We start from the raw sequence: 24,893 nt of genomic DNA, 5'->3' as shown, positions 1-24,893 counted from the left end.
GTCGGGCGCCATTTTGGTCAATGTTCGTCAATGGGTTCCTCTTTACAGCGGTTTACATCCGGAACGTAACCCGCTGTATGAGTGGGGCCCTACTGTAGTTAGTTTGGCTCCTGCACAATGCCTTCTTACTCCCATACTTTTACACCCTCAATTTTATAATCAAAACAGGTTGTGATGCTTCCAAGCGATGGGAGAAGAGAGGGTTGTACAGACTCAGTGATTTCTATTTGAATAGTATGGCGAAAGCAGAAAGGGCTAATTCAAGATTCTTTAGGGCCTCTACGCTGCAATTAGATTTCTATCAAACAAATTATACCTCCCACCACCAGACAGAATATAAAGTTATAGGCCACTGGAACCCTGTTCGAGTTTGAACCAATGGCATTGCCTGAGATAATTGATGCTAAGAGAGTGATTGCAAGAGTATCTCATCAGTTAATTTCACTGGACAAAGCAACACTACAGGGGCTAAAGGAATGTTGGAAACAGGATATTTGTTATCAACTTTAGGATAACAACTGTACAGCTCCTAAAATTTGGGAGACTGTTCGATTTCAGCTCTATCTAAAGAAACAACTCTTAAAACAGTATTTTGATGGCATTGGATACCTCTTAAGTTATCACACATAACATAAGTATCCTCCTTGCACTACTGGAGGAGTGGGGCCCCAAGGGTGACACATCTATGGTGGGAATGCCCCCTGGTGGAGGTGTTCTGGTACAAGGTCTTTGAGGAGATTCAGTGGATCTCCCATGCTTCCTATTCCAACTATGGTAATTTTAAATGTGTGGGATGGGCCAAACACTGATTATAAAAATAAAGAGTTAATTAGTTTCCTCTTATTGACAGTCAGATTAGAGATTTTGGAAGCATTTGAAAAATGCTACCCTTGAGTACTGGTATAGTAAGATAAGATTTTTAAACTTATCAGAAAAACTGACCCAGAAGGTTTGTTTGTATAGAGATTTGTTTTTTTTTTAAAAAAGACATTTTATTCAACTTGCTTTGATTTTAATAAATTCATTAATGAAAAATCAGAAGCTGCAGCAACCCAAGTGAGATATGCAAGTATATGGAACTGTCCACATCTGACCCAGGTCCCCAGTACTAATGGAATAGCCATTTTCAACTAACTTGGTGAACAGTTATTCTGAAATCAGATCATGTTAGTTCTCTGAATTGTTTGATTTGTTTTGCTTCCTTTCCCTCCCTTTCCTTCTCTCCTTTGTTATCCTAGATGCTTTAAAGATATGTATGCCTTAGTTCCATTGTAATTTCAATAATGATTTCTTGCTTATTTAGTAAAATCAATAAAATTTACAAAGAAACGCACACACAATAGCTGACTTGATCTGCTTATTAGCACATGGCCACCAGAGGAGAACATACAAGAGTACTAAGGCAGCTGGAGCAGGAAATTAACACAACCAGAAGTGGTCTGTGTTTAAAGACCAAAACCATAGCATTGGCTCGGGTGAAGAAAGTTGTCTCTGTTATAGTTTCTGCAAAGTACCATCACACGGAACAGTTCCAAAAGTAGGGAACGGCTTGGTAAATCCAGGGCATATTTCCCTATGGCTCCCTGGAGCTTGTAAGGTCTACGCACTGAGAAATGTTTGCCAAATACAGTGTGTGCATGTCAGATCACTCATCAGGCATGATTTGGAGACTACAGAATCAAAAGTTGGTTCCAGCACCAGCAATACAACCTTAGCCTGATTTATATAAATTAACTTGCGTTAGTTTATCCTGCTGATACAGAAGAGGTGCACAAGCAGAATAAAGGAGCCCAGAGGCAGGTTGGAATCTTGTCCATCCTGGCTAGCAAAGGCGTGCTGAGAAAAGTTGGTTTTAATCTCTGAAATCCTTAGGAGCTTGGGCTCTGCATGCCTTAGGACATGTTGCTTTCCTATGGGATGCAAAATAACGCAAGACCAACCAAAAAGTGCCCACTAATAATTTTTTGATTCTTTCTTTGCAATTTAAGCCAGGACTGCAAAGGAGAAAAAGAAAATTTGGGAGCATACTTACAGCCTTCCTTTGCAGTTTGAATCACCCATCATCATATGATACCAATTGATTGACAGGTAGGCAGCCTCCTGTCAGTGGCCTATGGAGGGCTGGTAAGTGTAGTCCAATTCCCCACCCCTGCTTTAGGTTGAGGCCAAATACAAAACCTAAATAAAATACATTTTGCTTTTATGAAAAAGTAACAGCTGATCCTCCTCTGAGGAAATCACAACACCATCCTACGAATTATCTGTGATGTTCTCAGCTTCCCACACACAGTGTCACAGAATAGCATGCATCTTTTTGCACAAGGTGGCTATTTTAAAGCCAGCAGTGTGAGATTACCATCTACCATCTAAATCTCAGTTAGCCTTTGTGGCAGACTAGTATTGCTACCTACAGTGTTCCCTTTCCTTCATTCACCCACCCACAGGTTCAACTCTCTCTTGGAATAAACTGTACAAGTTTTCCCCCCTAGTTTGGCACAAAACTAAGCATCAGTTACTACAAAATTTGAGCAGGCCATGCAAGAATACTAGGGACGCAAGATAAAGATCCTGTCCTCTGCTCTTACAATTGGGCAAGTCTCTCAAAGGATGTCGAGGTCCTATTTGATTTTGTCGAGTCCAGCATAAGAACATAAGAACATAAGAAGAGCCTGCTGGATCAGGCCAGTGGCCCATCTAGTCCAGCATCCTGTTCTCACAGTGGCCAACCAGGGGCCTGGGGGAAGTCCGCAAGCAGGACCCGAGTGCAAGAACACTCTCCCCTCCTGAGGCTTCTGGCAACTGGTTTTCAGAAGCATGCTGCCTCTGACTAGGGTGGTAGAGCACAGCCATCACGGCTAGTAGCCATTGATAGCCCTGTCCTCCATAAATTTGTCTAATCTTCTTTTAAAGCCGTCCAAGCTGGTGGCCATTACTGCATCTTGTGGGAGCAAATTCCATAGTTTAACTATGCGCTGAGTAAAGAAGTACTTCCTTTTGTCTGTCCTGAATCTTCCAACATTCAGCTTCTTTGAATGTCCACGAGTTCTAGTATTATGAGAGAGGGAGAAGAACTTTTCTCTATCCACTTTCTCAATGCCATGCATAATTTTATACACTTCTATCATGTCTCCTCTGACCCGCCTTTTCTCTAAACTAAAAAGCCCCAAATGCTGCAACCTTTCCTCGTAAGGGAGTCGCTCCATCCCCTTGATCATTCTGGTTGCCCTCTTCTGAACCTTTTCCAACTCTATAATATCCTTTTTGAGATGAGGCGACCAGAACTGTACACAGTATTCCAAATGCGGCCGCACCATAGATTTATACAATGGCATTATGATATCGGCTGTTTTATTTTCAATACCTTTCCTAATTATCGCTAGCATGGAATTTGCCTTTTTCACAGCTGCCGCACACTGGGTCGACATTTTCATCGTGCTGTCCACTACAACCCCGAGGTCTCTCTCCTGGTCGGTCGCCGCCAGTTCAGACCCCATGAGCGTATATGTGAAATTAAGATTGTTTGCTCCAATATGCATAATTTTACACTTGTTTATATTGAATTGCATTTGCCATTTTTCTGCCCATTCACTCAGTTTGGAGAGGTCTTTTTGGAGCTCTTCGCAATCCCTTTTTGTTTTAACAACCCTGAACAATTTAGTGTCGTCAGCAAACTTGGCCACTTCACTGCTCACTCCTAATTCTAGGTCATTAATGAACAAGTTGAAAAGTACAGGTCCCAATACCGATCCTTGAGGGACTCCACTTTCTACAGCCCTCCATTGGAAGAACTGTCCGTTTATTTCTACTCTCTGCTTTCTGCTTCTTAACCAATTTCTTATCCACAAGAGGACCTCTCCTCTTATTCCATGACTGCTAAGCTTCCTCAGAAGCCTTTGGTGAGGTACCTTGTCAAACGCTTTTTGAAAGTCTAAGTACACTATGTCCACTGGATCACCTCTATCTATATGCTTGTTGACACTCTCAAAGAATTCTAATAGGTTACTGAGACAGGACTTTCCCTTGCAGAAGCCATGCTGGCTCTGCTTCAGCAAGGCTTGTTCTTCTATGTGCTTAGTTAATCTAGCTTTAATCATACTTTCTACCAGTTTTCCAGGGACAGAAGTTAAGCTAACTGGCCTGTAATTTCCGGGATCCCCTCTGGATCCCTTTTTGAAGATTGGCGTTACATTTGCCACTTTCCAGTCCTCAGGCACGGAGGAGGACCCAAGGGACAAGTTACATATTTTAGTTAGCAGATCAGCAATTTCACATTTGAGTTCTTTGAGAACTCTCGGGTGGATGCCATCCGGGCCCGGTGATTTGTCAGTTTTTATATTGTCCATTAAGCTTAGAACTTCCTCTCTCGTTACCACTATTTGTCTCAGTTCCTCAGAATCCCTTCCTGCAAATGTTAGTTCAGGTTCAGGGATCTGCCCTATATCTTCCACTGTGAAGACAGATGCAAAGAATTCATTTAGCTTCTCTGCAATCTCCTTATCGTTCTTTAGTACACCTTTGACTCCCTTATCATCCAAGGGTCCAATTGTCTCCCTAGATGGTCTCCTGCTTTGAATGTATTTATAGAATTTTTTGTTGTTGGTTTTTATGTTCTTAGCAATGTGCTCCTCAAAATCTTTTTTAGCATCCCTTATTGTCTTCTTGCATTTCTTTTGCCAGAGTTTGTGTTCTTTTTTATTTTCTTCATTTGGACAAGATTTCCATTTTTTGAAGGAAGACTTTTTGCCTCTAAGAGCTTCCTTGACTTTGCTCGTTAACCATGCTGGCATCTTCTTGGCCCTGGTGGTACCTTTTCTGATCTGCGGTATGCACTCCAGTTGAGCTTCTAATATAGTGTTTTTAAACAACTTCCAAGCATTTTCGAGTGATGTGACCCTCTGGACTTTGTTTTTCAGCTTTCTTTTTATCAATCCCCTCATTTTTGTGAAGTTTCTGCTTTTGAAGTCAAATGTGACCGTGTTGGATTTTCTTGGCAATTGGCCAGTTACATGTATATTTAATTTAATAGCACTGTGGTCACTGCTCCCAATCGGTTCAACAACACTTACATCTTGCACCAGGTCCCGGTCCCCACTGAGGATTAAGTCCAGGGTTGCCGTCCCTCTGGTCGGTTCCATGACCAACTGGTCTAGGGAATAGTCATTTAGAATATCTAGAAACGTTGCTTCTTTGTCATGACTGGAACACATATGCAGCCAGTCTATGTCCGGGTAGTTGAAGTCACCCATTACTACCACATTTCCTAGTTTGGATGCTTCCTCAATTTCATATCTCATCTCAAGGTCTCCCTGAGCATTTTGATCAGGGGGACGATAGATCGTTCCCAGTATTAAGTCCCTCCTGGGGCATGGTATCACCACCCACAACGATTCCGTGGAGAAGTCTGCCTCTTTTGGGGTTTCGAGCTTGCTGGATTCAATGCCTTCTTTCACGTATAGAGCGACTCCGCCACCAATACGTCCTTCCCTGTCCTTCCGATATAGTTTATATCCAGGGATAACCGTATCCCACTGGTTTTCTCCATTCCACCAGGTCTCCGTTATGCTCACTATATCAATGCTCTCCTCTAAGACCAAGCACTCCAGTTCTCCCATCTTGATTCGCAGGCTCCTAGCATTAGCGTACAGGCACTTGTAAGCAGTGTCTCTCTTCAAGTGTCTTTGGCACTTGTGGTTAGGCCTGTGGTAATTTTGCTCTTCTGAATTTATATCCTGTGCCCCTGCTCTCACAATGCCTACTTCTAGGCCTACCCCTTTTAAAATTTCATCATTTCTTTGGTTTTTATCCCAGGGGGGAGGTTTATTCCGAATAAATCCAATCAGATTGCTCCTTGGAGGCCAGTCTACCATCACGGCATGAAGGCAACAGCCTTGCTGTCTTTCATGGGCCCAGAATCTGAACATGCAGGGATTGGATAATCTGACTTGGCCAATCCTTGGCCAGTTGACACAGAAAAACATTCCTTTCCATCCTCCACATCTTGATAGTACCTTCCTACTAACTCACTGCAGATAATTACAGGATTTTCTATAATTCCAGAGACCAAAGACTGTAACAGACACATAATTATTAGAAGCCTGTTATATTCCCAATAATGTTGTACCACATGGCATACCAGCTTTTAAAAACTGTTCTGTCCTACTTTTTGTTCAAACCTCTCTCATTCCGTTATTTACTGTTACTATTATTAAAATCTTAATAAATTACTGATACTTTTCAACAGGCAGTTTGTTTTTAGCTCCAATAAATCTATCCCCCAGGAATGTTCACCCGCCACAACACCCACTTGTTGCCCACTCACCCCAACACTCTCTCACACATCTGCCATCCTTGCTTCCATCATTCCCTCGCCTGTCATCCTGCCCCCACATCTTGCCTCTATGCTTGACGGCTTACAAGAATATAATATAGTTAGATGTTACCCACAGATGTTAACTTAAAGACAAGACACTTAACCATGCAAACTTGTGCAGAGCTCTTATGTGGCAGCAATGAGGCAAAGGCAGTGTCTTGTGTTACTTTTGAACATAAGCATGCAATTAGGAATCATACTCATGTGTTGAACATCCATGACACCAATGCGTTTCTGTAGCACATGTAAAGGAAACATGCTAATAAGATTCCTGGGTTGGTGAATATTATCTTCATTTATTATAGTTTCAGCATATTTTTTACAACTCCTGAAAAACATGGATTTGCTTCAAAACTATCTTTAGTCTTTTCAAAAGTAACACCAAAAGTAACACCATACAACAGCATCCTTACAGCTAGCTGAGGAACCACAGAAATACATTTTCTCCTTTCGCTAACTTGGCAAACATTCTCATGGAGCATGGAAGCGAGAATTAAGAGCATAAGACCAGCCCTGCTAGATCAGGCAAAAGGCCCATCTAATTCAGCATCCTGTTCTCACAGTGGCCAACCAGAACAGCCACATTTTTGCCTGCGGCCTAAAATACAGTACAGCACACTGCATTAATAATTATGTATAGCAATCATGAAAAGGGCTAGCTAGATACAATTAACACAACCATATGCACTTCCTCCCCCCCCCCCGATATTATGACTTCAGTTTAACTCCAGACTTCTAGACTGAAGACAGAAAAGTGTCGTGGAAGTGGTTCAATACATTCTTGCTGCAATCAGAGATATCTATTTTGAGGGCAGATAAGGTACATTCGAGTAACTTCCACCACACTTAAAAGGTATGTCTGTCTTCACTCTTAGCCTATCCCCTCCCATTAGGGAAGATGAGTCGCATTACTGGCCACAGCAGACGTTAAAACCCTGACTCCGGCCTTACAAACATTTTAATCGGAAGTACAGATCCAAGCTATTGACAGAGATCTGTCCAATTTAAGGAATAATTTAATAAAAACGATACAGATAGCTTAAGCAATGGAATGAAACTACTTGTGTGTCATTTCGTTATGTTAAAAAATAAAATGGTAACCAGGTTTTTAAATCTGCCATTTTTGTGTCTTCTCTATACTTGTGCAAATATGATTACATTAGAATTTAAAAAAGAGATAATGGTTCTTGTGCTCCTGTCATCTAATTACCTGAAAGGAATGCTTTACAAATGGGGTATAACATTTATGGCAGTAACACAATGGTTTCTAAGAAGATTGTCAGCAGGGATGACAGACTAAAAAGGACTCAATTGTTATTGCACGCCTCCCCAACTGCAATTGCTCAAAGCTATACCAATATGAACAGAAACTCAAATAATATGTATTAAAAGATTTGTTTTAAATTGGAGTAGTGGTTAGGATTGTTGTTGTTATGTGCCTCCAGGTCGACCACGACTTATGGCGACCCTATGAATCGGTGACCTCCAAGAGCATCTGTCATGAACCACCCTGTTCAGATCTTCTATAGCTAAAAATAATGCTTTCAAGACCGGAAGGCTCTGTGCGGCCTCTTGCAAAAACCTACAATTCAGAAATCAGCACACAAACAGGCAAGTGGTACTCTTAATACTGAAGGACTTACTATTAGCCCTCTTCAGGCATTCTACTGCTGTGTGTAAGCAAAGTTAAGAAGGATAACGTATGCTAAGCTCCATCCTTATCCACAGGTGGAGGGCAAACCTCTGAAGTGGGGAGCTTCCTGTAACCTGGGGAGACTCCCCACATGATTTAGAAGCAGATCTAAAGCACATGGGGAGATGCCAACAGTTACAGGAGGCTCCAACTTGTGGATGGGGCAGAGCTTAGCGCGTTCACCTTGCTCACGAGCTGCCTTAACATTAGAGTAATATGCCTCGAGACAGCTACTCCCTTTACAGAAAACACACGTGCCTTCTCTCTATTTTTCTGGATCTCATTGGCCTTTTCCTTCATGTCTGTCTCCTGCCCATTATAAGTTTCCCTCATTAGTCTTTATTTTTGATATATAGCCATTTTCTTCCTACACCAAAGTTTATATCTCCTGCCTTCTACAAGTACAACAGCATGAAATGTGAACATTATCCTTTAAGCAATCCATACACACTGGTGTACATCATCTTCACAGTTTCAAAAAGTTAAATTTTAAGCATCCATAGCTTTCCCCTCTCAGCCACACATGTGCAAGTATACCCCTATAAGCTGCCTTGGGTTTCATGAAAAGGAAGGCGGGGTCAAAATGTAATCAATCAATCAATCAATCAATCAGTCCTGCCTCTGACATTAAAACATTCTCCCCCAGTTTTGCCTACCCACTTAATTCCCTCTCTCACAAACTCCACCCCCAGCAATACTACCCATTTCACAGCTAGGGAACCATTTGGGGTCCACTGTCCTAGAAATTTAAAATATTATCAAAGTTCAGCAGCCAAAACCTCAGAAGTGGCACATCCACCAATTCTGTCAAGAGAGAAAGGTTACCAGAACTACTTACATAGTCATTCATTGTGGGATAAGCAAGAGGTTAATGCTTCTAATGCTGGGTACAAAACAAGCTTTGACATTATGAACTTAATGTAAACCTGGTGTAATATTTCAAATATATCTCACGTGTTTTTAACGCAACAGTTCCCATTCTGCTTTGTTTCCCTGTGGTCAGTGTTAATTTTTAAAAAATGCCTTTGAAATAACTGGACTAAACAAAGAATTGCAAGCTACTTCTTAATTCACCATTAACTGCAGAAGAAGGTCTCTTGTGACAATACATATTTGGAGCATCTTTTCAAAACCAATCAAAACAAATTTAAAAACATTTTTAAAAGCTACTGAATACTAACAAACTTACACTTTGCAATAATTTCATTAGGAAATATTGTTCAACTGCTTTTCCTTGCTAGAATCATAAACAAGCATAAGACAGAAAACACAATCCTAAATTAACTTAGAATTACAGCCAATTGCATTGATATTGATGCGATTTACTTTTAAGTATGTGGCAGGATTGTATATCACTTAAGAACTCTGGTAAAAAAAGGAAAAGCAAAGAGAAGCTTATGAAACAGTCATCTGTTTTCAGAACCCCTCTTAGCTAATCTTACAAGGTATGCTCACGCTATTCTCTTGTTCATACAGAAATCTTCTCAGGACAGAAATGTGAATTACAACAAAGACACTTGGACCGAAATACTTACCAGTGTGCCTCGTTGCTTTTTGTGTTATTTCCACAACCCCCTCCACGCACAGAAACATTCACAGTATGCCAGCAGAAATGAGAGGGAGGAAGTCAACCTTTTCAAATTAAAAGGAGAGGAAGAGTGAAATCCACACAATCCACAGGTAAGCTTCAGGCAGACGATCCCCCAGCTACAGCCTTGCTCTGTGATCTTTTACTTCAGCCACTGGAGTTATACACGACACTGGAAAAGGAGGCTGGCCCCGAGTTACGCAAGCTAGGTAAAAGCTTGGCAGAAATCTGATCCTATTGGTTGGAATCAGAGCTAGCATCTTGCTCACCTTCCCAAAATTAATCTCTAGAAACTCCAAAAAGGAAGAAAAGGAAGTGGAGGGAGGGGGTGGAATACAGCCCCCCCCCAAGACATACTGAATCCTTAGCAGCTTGTCAGGATTGGAGAGACTGTTCCATTTCCTTCTCAGCCTATGTTACATAACTGTACCAATACATGCTACACTTTTGCTTTTTTTAAATTAGCATTTACTAGAGCAACTAGCTTTCTTTACCTCCCACACTGGCAGTGACTCTCTCATACAGTAGAGAACAGCAGAATCTGGAACAGCAGCAGTTGGAAACGCCTCGAGCAGAGGCAGGTTTGAATCAGAGATTCATCACGACTTTCAATAAACATGCACACGCGTAGTGATAGCAGCTTTGTCTGCCCACTTTTAAAGAGAAACACCTGACTTTAGGGTACCATCCATACCTCCAGTACAAATGGAAAGAACTCTTGGGCTGGCCTTGGAGCCTCAGGTGGTCTACGTGATGTTTATGGTGGGGAAGACAGGGTTGATCAATACTGTATATACAGACATACCACTTTAGAGGGTGCAAGTGAGCCCAAAAGGCAGGGCTGGCTACAGGCATGCCGGGGCCCTTGGGCATCAGCTTGCCCTGGGCCCCGGCATGTGCGCGTGCAAACACGCACGGCACACGTGCAGCCCCCCACACCCCTCCCACCTACCTGTCTCCTACCTTTACCATTGCCCTTAATGAAGATGGTGGCCGTGGTTTCCCTAAGGGGATGAAGCCTCCGCCGCCATCTTTGTTGATGGCATGCGTGCGTGCTATGCACGCGCATGTCTGCCATCAACTTAGATGGCAGCAGCGGCTTCAGTACCTTAGGGAAGCCGCGGCCGCCATCTTCATTAAGGGCAATGCTAAAAGGCAGGAGACAGGTAGGTGGGGCAAGGGAATGGTGGGCTGGCGGATGGTGCCATGGATCGCAGAAGGGGAGTGGAGGGCCCCTGAGGGGCTCCTGTAGCTCCAGGGCCCTCGGGCCACTGCCCCACCTGGCCGCCCTTTAGAACCGGCCCTGCCAGAAGGGTAAAAGGAATGTGTCTTTTCTCCAAGGTACTTACGCATTCTGCAGTTGTGCACCATGACAGCAAAAATAGGAGCACACTGAACCAATCATTTTCAGAACTGGGAAGCCGTTCTCAAGAATGCTTCTTCAAGCTGAAACTGCTTTCTAACCCTAGAAATTTGGCTACATCTCACTCAATATCTAGATGCCCAGTTCTTAGAATGGGAAAGCTATCTCAAAAATATACAAAGCCTAGAGGTGGGAAGTTTCCAGAAATTTTACAGCCATGGGAAAAATCATTCTCCCACCCATTTTTTTTCCTGTAAAAAATGGGAAAATATGCAATACTTTAAGCACCCTTTACAGATTGAAAGTCATTTTAGGAACATAAAATTTATCATGTATAACTTGGCTTGCCCCCAACATTTTTTCTTACACTAAGGGCTTTGCACACACAGGGCCTTCCAAACACACACTCCAGAACTCCAAGCTTCCTCATTGCCCTCCCTCGCCAATGGGTCACCAAGTGTTGTCTTCTCCTCTCCTCAAACAGGCCACCAAACTTCCTCGTCTTCTCCCCCTTCAGACCTCCTCTTGCAAGGAGGAGGGAGGTGGCCAGTTGAGCAACACAAGAATAAAAACTATTAAATCGTGGATGAGGGAGATCTTATTATGTACTGATCTGGCATTTAGAAGCAGCATCCGGAGATCAGAGAGCTGGCTGATAGGCTCTTTCCCTCTGCAAGGGTGGGGGACCCATTAAGATGGTCCGCCCCCGGAGACTAATGAATCCGGATGGTTTTCAAAAGTCTCTGGGGAATTTTCTGGCTGATAGGGTTGGCGCTCCTGTCGAAACCCTGGTCGAATTATGGAATACTAAAATGACCCGGGCAGTTGACATGATCGCTCCTGCGTGCCCTCTCCTATGTAGAGATCATACAGCTCCATGGTACACTTCAGAGCTGAGAGCAATGAAACAGTATAGGAGACGGCTTGAGTGCAGATGGAGACAAACTCCTGATGGATGCAACTATGCACTGGTAAGTGCCTATACCAACTTGTATTTAGGGGCAGTGCGGGCAGCAAAAAAACAATATTTTGTTGCCACTATTAAATCTTCTATCTGCCGTCCAGCGGAGCTTTTTAAAGTTGTCAGAGGGCTATTACACTCTGGCCCTAAGGACACGGTAGAACCATCTGTTGCACGCTGTAATGAATTTGCTAGGCACTTCCAGGATAAAATCTCTTGCATCCGTCAAGACTTGGACTCCAGTGTTATAGCAGTTGAATCAAATGAGGCATCCGGAGCACAGCCTGGTCATGATCTTTTGGATGAGTTTCAATTGGTGCAGCTTGAGGATGTTGCCAAGGTGATTGGACAGATGCGTGCAACCACTTCCGTGCTGGACCCTTGCCCCTCTTGGCTAATAAAAGCTAGCAGAGATGGAACAGCCGGCTGGGCCAGGGAAGTGATTAATGCCTCACTGCGTGAGGGAGAGATCCCTGCCTGCCTTAAGGCGGCGGTAGTGAGACCACTTTTGAAAAAATCCTCCCTGGACCCAGAAAATCTTAATAATTATAGGCCAGTAGCAAATGTCCCATTCCTGGGCAAGGTCCTAGAAAGAGTGGTTGCGGACCAGCTCCAGACACTCTTGGATGAGACCGATTATCTGGATCCATTTCAATCGGGTTTCAGGCCCAGTTTTGGCACGGAGACGGCCTTGGTCGCCCTGTATGATGACCTCTGTCGGGAGAAAGACAGGGGGAGTGTAACTCTGTTGATTCTCCTTGACCTCTCAGCGGCTTTTGATACCATTGACCATGGTATTCTTCTGGGGAGACTTGTGGATTTGGGAGTTGGAGGTACTGCTTGGCAGTGGTTCTGCTCCTATTTAGCGGGTCGTCTCCAGAAGGTAGTGCTTGGGGAGCATTGCTCGGCACCCTGGGTTCTCCAATATGGAGTTCCGCAGGGGTCAGTTCTGTCCCCCATGCTTTTTAACATCTACATGAAGCCGCTGAGTGCTGTCATCAGGAGTTCTGGAGTGCGCTGTCACCAGTATGCTGATGACACGCAGCTCTACTTCTCCTTTTCATCTTCATCAGGTGAGGCTGTCAAGGTGCTGAACCCATGCCTGGCGGCGATAATGGACTGGATGAGAGCGAATAAATTGAAGCTCAATCCAGACAAGACTGAGATGCTGTTAGTAGGTGGTTCCCCTGACCAGATGGATGTACAACCTGTCCTAGATGGGGCTGCACTCCCCCTGAAGGAGCAGGTTCGTAGTCTGGGAGTTCTTTTAGAACCATCCCTGTCATTGAAGGCTCAGGTAGCCTCGGTGGCACGGGGTGCTTTTTACCAACTTCGGCTGGTGGCCCAGCTACGCCACTATCTGGACAGGGAAAACCTTGCTTCAGTTGTCCATGCTCTGGTAACCTCTAAATTAGATTACTGCAATGCACTCTACGTGCGGCTGCCCTTGAAGACGGCTCGGAAACTGCAGCTCATGCAAAATGCAGCGGCCAGACTGATTACCGGGACCAGACGGTCTGTACACATAACACCGATTCTGGCCCGCTTGCACTGGTTGCCTATATGTTTCCGGGCTCGATTCAAGGTGCTGGTTTTAACCTATAAAGCCTTATACGGCATGGGACCACAATACCTGATACAACGCCTCTCCCGATATGAACCCACCCATATACTGCGCTCAACATCGAAGGCCCTCCTCCGGGTGCCTACTCAGAGAGAAGCCCAGATGGTGACAACAAGAAAAAGGGCCTTCTCAGTGGTGGCCCCCGAATTATGGAATACTCTTCCTAATGAGATACGCCTGGCGCCAACATTATTATCTTTCCGGGGCCAGGTAAAAACCTTCCTCTTCTCCCAGGCATTTTAGTATTTTACCATTTTAGCATCCTAGCATTTTTGCATTTTAGTATTTAATATGCATTTAGTATGTGTTTAATTATATCTTAACTTTTGTATAATTAACTTATTTTAATTGATGATATGTGGTTTTTAATTGTATGTTATTGGTTTTGTTTGTTGTAAACCGCCCAGAGAGCTTCGGCTATGGGGCGGTATATAAATTTAATAAAATAAATAAATAAATAAATAAATAAATAGTCAGGAGTGACTGGGGCTGTGCCTCAGCAACCATCCTTCTCTCCCACCTCTTCCCTTTTCCTTGCCTTCCATCGCTGAAGCTATTGGTGAGGGGGAGGGCAGCAACAGCAGACCAGGATGGTTGATGATGAGTTGGTGTCTAGGCTGTCCTGACTGTTCCTCCATGGCTCACCCAGGATAGCTCGCCCTCCCAACCTTGCTGGCTCCTTCACGCCTGCCTCGCTTGCCCGCATGTCTGCCTCACACCCTCGCCAAGCTTGCCTCATGCCCCACCGCCATGGAACGCTCTGTGACAGTTTATAAAAATATTGTATGTACAGAAATTGAGCTACAAGCTGCTGAAGTGTAGGGAACCTAGCATCCTTTTGGTTTTGCCAGTTTATGAGGAGTAGGCAAAAAAAACCCAGAAGAAACCATCAACATTCTATTTATTTATTAAATTTATATTCCACCCTTCCTCCCAAAGGAGCCCAAGGTGGCAAATACACACACAATAAAACATATAAAATATCTTTTAAAAAGTTAAACAAGCCAGTTATGTACTCTGAAATTTATGATGCCTCCTCCAGTCCTCCACGGTTGCAAGGAGACATAAAGCACTCATTTCCATAGAAAGAGCTGAGAAAAAGAGCGGGCAGAGGAACCAAGACTCAATGAACGCTGCATGAAATTTAATCAGTCTCCTTTTCTCTATCGCTATCAGTTTCTGCTTCTTTGTGTTGCTCTGTGCATTCTCCCACTCCCTGTCCTTTGAGGCCTAGTCGAGAGGACAGAAACAGATCCATTAACTATGCCAACCTAGAGGAAGCTCACAGGCTAAGAAGGCACTGAATCCTTCTCCCTTCTCTTGTGTCAATGGCAGTGCCTCCTAGAGCTAGAAATGCATCTTGCTTTTGCTTTTGAGAGTTATACTCTTAGTACACAACTCAGGACCTGCTTGTCCTCAATGTAAAGAAATTGTACTTATCTGATACCATACATAGTTATAATTAAAAGTCTTCCTGTTACTTCGTTTTTGAAATCATTCTGGAGAGGAGATATATAAACAACTTGTCTTAAACATTTTATTCATCATTCTAAAAGAAAATATTTCATAATCCATTTTTCAGGGGGAAAAATGCTTTGGATTTTTCTGGCTTTTTTCCCAGGCCTTCACATCTCTAACAAGGCCTATATTTTAAGGCTTAAGCATTCAAGTCACTACTTGGAATCAAGAATTTGTGCCAACCTTGAAGCAGGTTTGCTATTTTGACATAAGCAGCTTCTGTTTCACACAAGATTTACCTTTTTAGGTGAATGAATCTTGTTAAATTGAAGCAAGGGACACAGGGATTAAGAGCACATATACACACTTTAAAAAAAACCTTAATTTGCAGTAAGTTGTCTCTTTTCAGTTCAGCTGTAAAGGTAAAGGCATAATAACAGAGCTGCTTCAAGCATGAGTAGTACGCTGCAGGCAAGCAAACTAAATGGAAAGTTATTACCATGGAGTGAAGCTGCAGTAGATTCCTTACATGACTAAAAACTTTAGTTAATCTACATCAGTAGGTATAAGCTTGCTGTTTCTTCATCCTGCCCCCCAGAAGTCAGGATCTCTTTGAGGAAGACAAGAGAAATTGTCAACCTAGTGAATGCAGGTAGCTATTAAGCTACACCTACCTGACCTGGGTGTAGGCGATTACACAAGGTACAAGAAACTAGGGAAACAGGCCTAGTGAGTTAGGCTAGACACACTGTAACCAGGGAAACAGCAAAATATGGACTTGGTATACCTGATTTGTCACAGGAGCACACACAGTAGAACATCACTCTCAATCTCAAGATGAACCTTTCAGACACTTCTAAGAAAAATTCTGCTATCACCAGTATAACAGATACACAGAAGACAAACGCAGAGAAAAGCCTTCCACAGATCTGCTCTCAAACGTCCCCATCCCAAAACACACAATTCCTACATATGTAAAACAAAACAAAAGGGAGTTGTGACTCTTGCTCTCGAAAGTGAAATTATCCACATTAAATAAGCCTAGTAAGAGCCATGGCTGTACAACCTACCCTCCATAGGACTCATTTGTCTTGGTCTGTCTCACCCCTTCAGTATTTCACTTTCATGTGTTTGACAGAACAAAGAAATGCAGCCAAACATGACAACTCTTTTGATGGTTTTGCAATGGAACAGCAGAGAAGCCTTGTCTTCCCAAGACTATTCCTCTGCCGTGAGTGCACAAATAATTGGGGCACAGTAAACTTTTTAAAGGTGATCCCGTAAGTAAAATTACTCGAACATTCACTTCCATTTCTCTTTTGCTTGTTTGTTCAACTGAACTTCCAAATCAAAGAAATTCAAAAGACTAGTAAGTTTATAAATTTCTGTGAACTACATTTCATCTAGAGTCCTGGAACAAATTGATCAGTACCAAAGACTGCCTTGTAAAATAATCAGGAGCTGCAAGAGCACATCTGGTAGGCATATTTTTGCATTGCAAACAATATTCCAATATGCTAGGAAGTAGTGGTGGCTGGTGACCATTGGAAATGGTTAGAGCTGGAGGCAGAGAGATCAACAGGAGGTGGAGCCAGAGCCAATGACAGGCAGAGTCAACTAATTCTAGTTTTGTCCTCTTCCTCCTGTGTTCTGACAAGGACAACACTGACACTAAGGAGGAGGAACTTGGCAGGCAATGCCGCCCCCTGCCCTGATGCAAGTAAGAAGGCAGGCAGGCAAGGACTGGTTGAAAGCAGACTGAGGTTGGTGGGGCAGTGCCTCATTCATCCTAATAGTTTAACCTCCACTGCTAATAAATTCAACAGCTACCAATCTGCAGTAGACAGGTATGCAGTCAGCAATTTGAGATGTCCTTACCCTGGAATTGTAAACACAAAGGTAGCCTTCAAAAAGAAAAAAATCAGATTACATCTGACTACTATATGAATCTTTCAAAACAAACCTAGGCTACTTAACTCTTCTCAAAGGCTTATTTTTCTTCTCCAACCATTTTTTGTAATGGGAGATAGAAACTTATCTATTCATTTAAGAATGCTCGTGTATTCATAGTCTGACAAGAGGACAGCACAACTTGTATGCAGGTTATTGACTATCTTATAAGTCATTCTGCTCTGAAATCCCTGGTGCAAATCTTTTGTTTCATTTGCTATGAAGTTATGGGTACATGATGTCCAGGAGCATTCACCTTCTCAGCGTAGCAGCTTAAAAAAATCTCCTTAAACCCAGGGCTGTGGAGTCGGAGTCGTGGAATCGGAGTCGGGAGCAATTTTGGGTGGAGTCGGAGTCAGAGTTGGGAGCAATTTTGGGTGGAGTCCGAGTCAGTAGAAATGTACCAACTCCGACTTCCAAATAAATTTTGATTGACAAGAAGCAATTTTGGGTGGAGTAGGAGTCAGAGTCGTACAGTAGAAAAATAGAGAAGTCGGAGTCGAAGGTTTGAGGACCGACTCCACAGCCCTGCTTAAACCTATCATACATAACCTAGCTAGCTACAAAAACAAGCACAGTTACTTTGCCTTCTGTACTAGTATCCTCTGCAATACTGACCCACTGCTGAACAAGACTAACCAGCATTACTTGAAACCAAATTATATGATTTACAATACATTTTCAAGTACCAGTTCAGTAGGTTTTGCTATTTGCTGTGTAAAAAAACAAAAAGTAGCACTATGTGTCCAATATGGAGTGCCAATGTGTGGCTGGAGAGCAATAGGAAACCAAGGGTCAGTTCTCCAAATGAATGGGAAGCTCACTGGGTGGGCCTTGGGAAAGTCACTCACTCTTTGCCTAATATATCATACTTTCCTAATGTAGCGAAGACTGTCTTCACCTTACTAGCCACTAGGTTACATCTAAGGTAGCGCCTCTACCACTGTCACTTCTCTAGTCCTCAACTGGTGCCCAAGTGGCTCTCAGAAAAAGAAAAACAACTAAGATATACCAAATTATAATTTACTTAGCCGGACACCATTAGAGTAAACTTTCCATGAAGGGAACTGTAAAACTCAGCACGGAATGTTCTTCATCTTCTCTATTGCAAAGTGATTCCCACGTGTTACCAGATCATGTGAGAAACAGTGCTGGAATGAATAAATTATAATTAGTGCACTTTAGGAGTTCTCTCCCCTTGTACTGTTGCATTTCCCTCCTTTTCCTTGATTTTATCGTCACTGGATTATTCAATTATCCAACAAGAACCAATATTTAGGAGGATGCAGAATTCAGAATAAGCAGGGTTTTTTTTACCTTTTCCAAACAGACAGATGGGTAGAATGTTCTCTCTAATTCCTTACTCATTGCATGGTATGATCACACCTTTTTTTCTGTGACTATCTGGAGAGTAAACCATGGGAAGACTGGCATAGGTAAATCTTAATGAAATTGTGCAGGCAGTTGCTGAACAAGCGAAGGAATTGTTAAAATGAAGCACCCTCTCCTCCTCCTGTTTACTCCCAACTTGTTTCCTTTTGTTCACTTTTCAGGTTTCGACAAATGTGTTACTTATTACTTACTAGGTATTGTTTCTATTAACTACTGGGGGAAAAATGTACAAATACCAACCCATGTTATGGATATAATTCAATATAAAATCAGTAAGTTAGATTTTTGTCTCTTGGCCCCTCTGAAATAGGTCTCCCTGACTTTTGTAACTACAGAAGTAAAACATGAAGTCTTGTTATCCTACTTTTCATATCTCTGTATATAATCTTTAACTTAACTGAAGATTCCAAGATCCAGAAGTTTAAACGCTATTTTGATTAATCAACTAAATAAAAGCATTCAACTTCATGTGTAGACTCAACATCTTCTTTTATGTTTATTTTTAAAATAAACAGATGTTACCACAAAGGGTTTCCCCAAATTGTTCAACATGTTTAGTAAATTTTCTTACACTAATGATGATCATAATTCTTCATTTCCTAGCAAGAATTGAAATTCACTAGTACCTTATCTTCAAGTTCACGCTTCTTGGGCAACTGCCAGTTTACTGTCAGGCCCTAGCAAGCACTTTACCGGGTGCCTTCGCAGCTAACTATCCAGTGCCAATTTGCTCTCAGTTCTCATATTCCAATGGAGGCCATAAGCAACTGGGTACCTAACTCTTGGATTCCTATTAGTTCTTCATATGGTACGGCTTTCCAGTGCTTTCATAATCAGTTTGGTTCCCTTGGATTCCATCTGCTGGCTATTTGATCCAGTAGGTCTATGTTTTTAAACAGTCAGGGTTGCACCAAGCAATAGTCCATACTCTGAACATATATATGTTATAGGCAAAACCAACAAAAACTTATGTGTTTCTCTTATTGTTGTTATGAGCCTTCAAGTTGATTAGGACTTATGGCGACCCTATGAATCAGTCACCTCCAAGAGCATCTGTTATTAACCACCCTGTTCAGATCTTGCAAGTTCAGGTCTGTGGCTTCCTTTATGGAATCAATCCATCTCTTGTTGGGTCTTCCTCTTTCTCTACTCCCTTCTGTTTTCTCCAGCATTATTGTCTTTTCTAGTGAATCATGTCTTCTCATGACGTGTCCAAAGTACGATAACCTCAGTTTCATCATTTTAGCTTCTAGTGACAGTTCTGGCTTAATTTGTTCTAACACCGAATTATTTGTCTTTTTCATGGTCCTCGGTATCTGCAAAGCTCTCCTCCAACACCACATTTCAAAGGAGTTGATTTTTCTGTTGTGTACTTCTTTCACTGCCCAACTTTCACATCCATACATAGAGATGGGGAATGCCATGGTCTGAATGATCCTGACTTTAGTGTTCGACGATACGTCTTTGCATTTGAGGACATTTTCTCGTTCTCTCATAGCTCCCCTCCCCAGTCCTAGCCTTCTTCTAATTTCTTGACTATTGTCTCAATCAATCAATTCATTGTGCGGTCACAGACCCAATAACACAAATCATCAAGTAAAAGAAAAGACTATAAAACATTTAAAATATACAATAAAATATAAATATAAAATATGACTTTGAAATGGAATGTTACAATTTGAAAGAAAGGACCATGTTACATATTCTTTGAACTGAAAAAAGGAACATTTGAGAACCTTTTGTAGTTCTCTCACAGCTGCCCTCCCCAGTCCTAGCCTTCTTCTGATTTCTTCACTATTGTCTCAATTTTGGTTAATGACTGTGCCAAGGTATTGATAATCCTTGACAAGTTCAATGTCCTCCTTGTCAACTTTAAACTTAAAGGTAAAGGTGTCCCCACACTTGTAGTGCGAGTCGTTTCTGACCCTTAGGGTGACGTCTTGCGACATTTACCAGGCAGACCTTATATATGGGGTGGGATTGCCAGTTCCTTCCCCGGCCTTTCTTTACCCCCCAGCATATGCCGGGTACTCATTTTACCGACCACGGATGGATAGAAGGCTGAGTGGACCTCGACCCCTTTTACCGGAGATTCGACTTCCTCCTTCCGTTGGAATCGAACTCCGGCCATGAGCAGAGCTTCTGTTGTCATTACTTTAGTCTTTTTGACATTCAGCTGTAGTCCTGCTTTTGTGCTTTCCTCTTTAACTTTCAACAGTATTCATTTCAAATCATTACTGGTTTCTGCTAGTAGTATCATATTGTCTGCATATCTTAAATTATTGGTATATCTCCCTCCAATTTTCACACCTCCTTCATCTTGGTCCACTCCCGCTTGTTTTATAATTATACTCAAATATAAGGTGACAACACTAGTTAGCACCAACAAGGTCAGTACAATAGAAACAATTTCAACCTTAATTTAGACTACATACTGGGGTAAAACTGACATTCCCACCCCACTATCCAATCAAGTGCCAAAACTGTAGCTTATAATCTCAATAACAGAATTGTTAATCCACTGGCCTTGTATGATGGCAGCAGAATGTAGACCAGGTATTCTTCCATTTGGAGTAAGACACACACTCAATGCAGAATCTCAAATATAAATGCCTTTCAATTGCATCTTGGTTTTATTAAGCAACAAGTGAGTGCTTGTAATATCTTTATTTTGTCCTGTGGCAATACTCTACATTGATTCCAGTTTGATCATCTCCAGGCCAGGCACCAGCAGGTGGCCTGATCAGGCTCTGGCCAATTGCCTCTCCTTAGGCTGGAAGGGTAAAACTCCCACCAGGGCTGTGGAGTCAGTACGCCAAACCTTCGACTCCGACTCCTCTATTTTTCTACTGTCCGACTCTGAATCCAACTCCACCCAAAATTGCTTCCAACTCCACAGCCCTGGAAAGGGCTGTAAATGTCTTTTTAAATTGGAAGCTCTCATAGGAGCATTTTTATCGCTGCCTGAATATGCACTGATCTTGGCATCACAGCATTTGTCTTCATCTGGGTCCTGTGTGACACACAAAATGTTTTCCATCCTGAGTTATGGTGAAATGCTTAAATACAGCTGACTTCATGGGAAGCTTCTTTGACATTTTGAATTTATATTTTAAAAAAATTGTCAATCAAAATTTATTTTGAAGCCGGAGTCGGTACATTTCTACCGACTCCGACTCCACCCAAAATTGCTTCCGACTCCGACTCCACAGCCCTGACTCCCACTCTACAATCCACACCAGTGTCAGGTTGCAGGACCCAGTGACCTCACATTGCGGCAGATCGCAGAGCAGGACCTCTCATGCAACACCCCTCTAATACAGGTGGTGTGGGTTTAAATAAGCTCGCCTACCCCACCTACATCTCTGCATCAGCATGCTGTGCATGCATGCCGACAATCACCCAAGATAGTGGGGGGGGCATCCCTAAGGTGTTGGGTGATGGTAGGCATGTGCACGCAGCATGCTGATGTGGGAGGTAGGTGGGGCAAGTGGACTTATTTAAGCCCTGTGCTGTCTGCATTTGGGAGGGGTGTTGGGGAACTTGACGCTGCAAGGCACAGTCATGCCTGGCACCAGCTCTGATCATCTCCCATGTTACCACTTTTTTTACATTAAGAATGCTACTGAGTAGATCATACTCAAAGGGTTAACATCACTACCAGGAAGAAGACTTTTCATTATGCTGCAGATCTTTGATGAAAGATAATACTAATCTGCTCAGAGTGGTCGGGTACATCAACCCTTACCCAGTCAACATTTTCAAATTCAGGAGAAATTTGCAGGGGTACTCTTTAAGTATCCATTCTTGCTTATTATTCCAGCACTGCAGTGTTTGGTCTGGAGTGTCTAGAACTTTATACACAGGCAGCTTGCCAGAAGTCCTTTTATTGTTACCAGCTGGGGTTAACTATTTCAGCTAGTGAGTGTACGGCCAGCTTTCCCTCAAAAGAATCAGCCTGCAGCCAACTGCAGTTGACTGTTTGCTTAAGGAATTCACTCTGCCAGTGTCTAGGGAAATTAGATGCATAGTCATTATGGGGAACAGAAACAGATGGAATCTCTCACTTTCAGGTTTAATGATTTCTAGAGGAAGAACCAGGTATAGGGCAGGACATATTATTTGCACAATCAGCTAACCAAAAGGTTGTTGAAGGAATCCCATATACTTGGGACACATCATTCACGATATCATACCATCTACCATTGTATAACTTTTACAGTGCTCAAAAAATCCTTCCTATACATTATCTTGTGTTCCTTATATCAACCCTGTAAGGTAGGTCAGTATTATCCCAATTCTGCAGATGGGGGCTAGAGCCAACGCTGTGAGAGCAGTGACTTGCCTGAGATGTTGTCTTCGTGCTCTGCTGTAGAGTTCCCAGAAATATCTGTCTGGTCACTGTTGGCAAGAAGGTGCTAGACAAGATGGATCAACTCTGCAGGGTGATCTTATATTCTTGTCTGAATCAGGTCCATGCTTATTCCCTTTAGCCATAATGTTAGTATCAGTTCTGTACCTGAATTACATTTTGAACTCTAACTGGAAATCAGAGATTATGGCCATGCTATGCATTACACTAATTGTTCTTGATTCTACAATTTCCCTGAATAATCACCTGAGGCTGTGCTCTTATCCTCACCCATCAACCGTCACTTCTTTTTTTGCCACCTTTCCACAGTCACATTACTGGTCCATCTAGCCCTATTTGACTACAAGAGGGGAGGGAAGCCTGTGGCACTCCAAATGATGTTGCTCACCAACTCCCACCAGTCACAGCCAGCATGGCTAATGGTCAGAGATGATGGGAGCTGCAGCTCAGCAAACCCTGGAGAGTCATGGTTTCCCCATCCCTAATCTACAATACTGGCAGCTCTCCATGGTCTCAGGCAGAAGTCTCTCCCACTTCTACTGCAAGAGGGCTGGAGATGCAAGGGACCGAACCTGGCACACTCTGCAAGTATGGCCTCTCTTCACATGGAGGAAAGGTTACATGGAATCCTTTAACACTCTTTCATCCTGCATCTAAAGATTCGCTGCTTATTGTACTTGCCTTGCAACTGCAGATTTCAATTTAATATCTCCCACCAGAAGCTACAGTATGGTTGGCAGAAGCATGAATTAAAGAAGAGGTTGTAGCCTGCAACTTTACCAGCTCTGACTGACCAGCAAATACAGCAACTGTCACTCCTTCTGTAGGCTGGAGAATTCTAACACAGTCACTTTCCCCAAAGACTGACACCCTCCCCCCAAAAAAGAGTTAAGCACCTCTAATTATTCATTACCTTTTTTCCATACCTTCACTTTGTCTGAAAGAGAGAATAATTCACTCATAGAGAAAAATAAAAGTTATACCATTCACTACTGTATTTTGACCATATAGCTATCTTGTGGACAATCACAGCCAGAAATTAATACTGTACCATCCAAATTCAAAGTCTGATCCAAATGCAAAGAGAAGAAGGATGTTAGAGAGTGTCCTACCTCTAGGCATGGCCAGTTCTATCTGTCTCACATTCCTACCATGAACTACATAGCATGTGGACTGTCAGCCCCCACAATTCCAACTCCACCATGCTTTCATCACCCACTTCTTCAACGTTCCTAGAGAAAGGTTTCCCCAGCACAGGAGGAAAGGCCTACACACCACTTGCTTCAAGACTGTGCATCAGCATCAAGCTCCCACTCATTCCTGATGCCTGGTAAAAGAGGCCTGTGCCTCTGCTTCCTATCTTTGCCACGTGCATATCATGTGAAATGGGATGAAGAAAGGTGACAACTTCAAAAGCTAAACATACTCCCTAAAATTCTTATGCCATCATGTAGCTTATGGACTGGCTGTAGAAATGACAAACTGTGGTTAACTGACAATGGAAGGAGAGTCTGCCAATCTCCTCTGCCACGGCTATACCAAAGAAAGAAACAGGAAGGGGGACTGTAGGAGCAACAGGCTCATCCACATAGCACTAAGCAATGGGTTAGTGTTACATCCAAATACAGCCATTAGGAAAGTTTGTACCAAGGAAGGAACAACAAGGAACTTAAAATATTTTAGCCCAACTGTTAGGAGTGGGATGACATTATTTCATTTTGTACAACAGAGATCTAGTCTTCTAAATTTTTATTGTACTTATTGAGATATCTGTTTATTTTCAAATTTAGAGTGTTTGGAAGAGAGTGATAAAAGAGGCAGGTAACCAGCAGATATCAACAGGCTATGAATATGCAGAGGGGATTCAGGCTGAAACATAGGCTAAGCAGTCCAGTAGTCACAGATATCAACTCACTGCAATGTCAACATTTTGCAAGATCTACCAGTACATTCTTGAGATTTCTTCCAATAATCACACTAGAAATGTTCTTTGAAAGAAGCTTACTCTTGATACTGAGGCCATACACTGAGCTCCTTGGTACAGAGCCATTGTCATTCCATTTCTAACCTTCTTAAATACATTTCAGTCCTATTTGCCTGTCATATGAGGGAGTCCAGAGGC

At 42.6% G+C, this 24,893-nt stretch overlaps 1 protein-coding gene across 2 annotated transcripts in view; it reads right to left on the bottom strand.

Annotated features, from left to right (window-relative positions):
* Positions 1 to 24,893, bottom strand: part of PELI1 (pellino E3 ubiquitin protein ligase 1) — an 86,094-nt gene that overhangs the window by 42,275 nt on the left and 18,926 nt on the right. The window contains exon 2 of one of the 2 annotated variants that reach the window (XM_061622259.1): positions 9,599 to 9,695. The exons of the other annotated variant lie outside the window; for it this stretch is intronic. The gene's annotated coding sequence lies outside the window, so the exon portion shown is untranslated. The remainder of the gene's footprint in view (positions 1 to 9,598; positions 9,696 to 24,893) is intronic. 2 annotated transcript variants of the gene reach the window in all.

The sequence above is a fragment of the Rhineura floridana genome, chromosome 4 (genome assembly GCF_030035675.1).
Source record: "Rhineura floridana isolate rRhiFlo1 chromosome 4, rRhiFlo1.hap2, whole genome shotgun sequence".
In the NCBI taxonomy this organism is placed as follows: domain Eukaryota; kingdom Metazoa; phylum Chordata; class Lepidosauria; order Squamata; family Rhineuridae; genus Rhineura; species Rhineura floridana.
The sequence above is the reverse complement of the archived record's forward strand: the minus strand, read 5'-3'. Positions and strand labels throughout refer to the sequence as shown.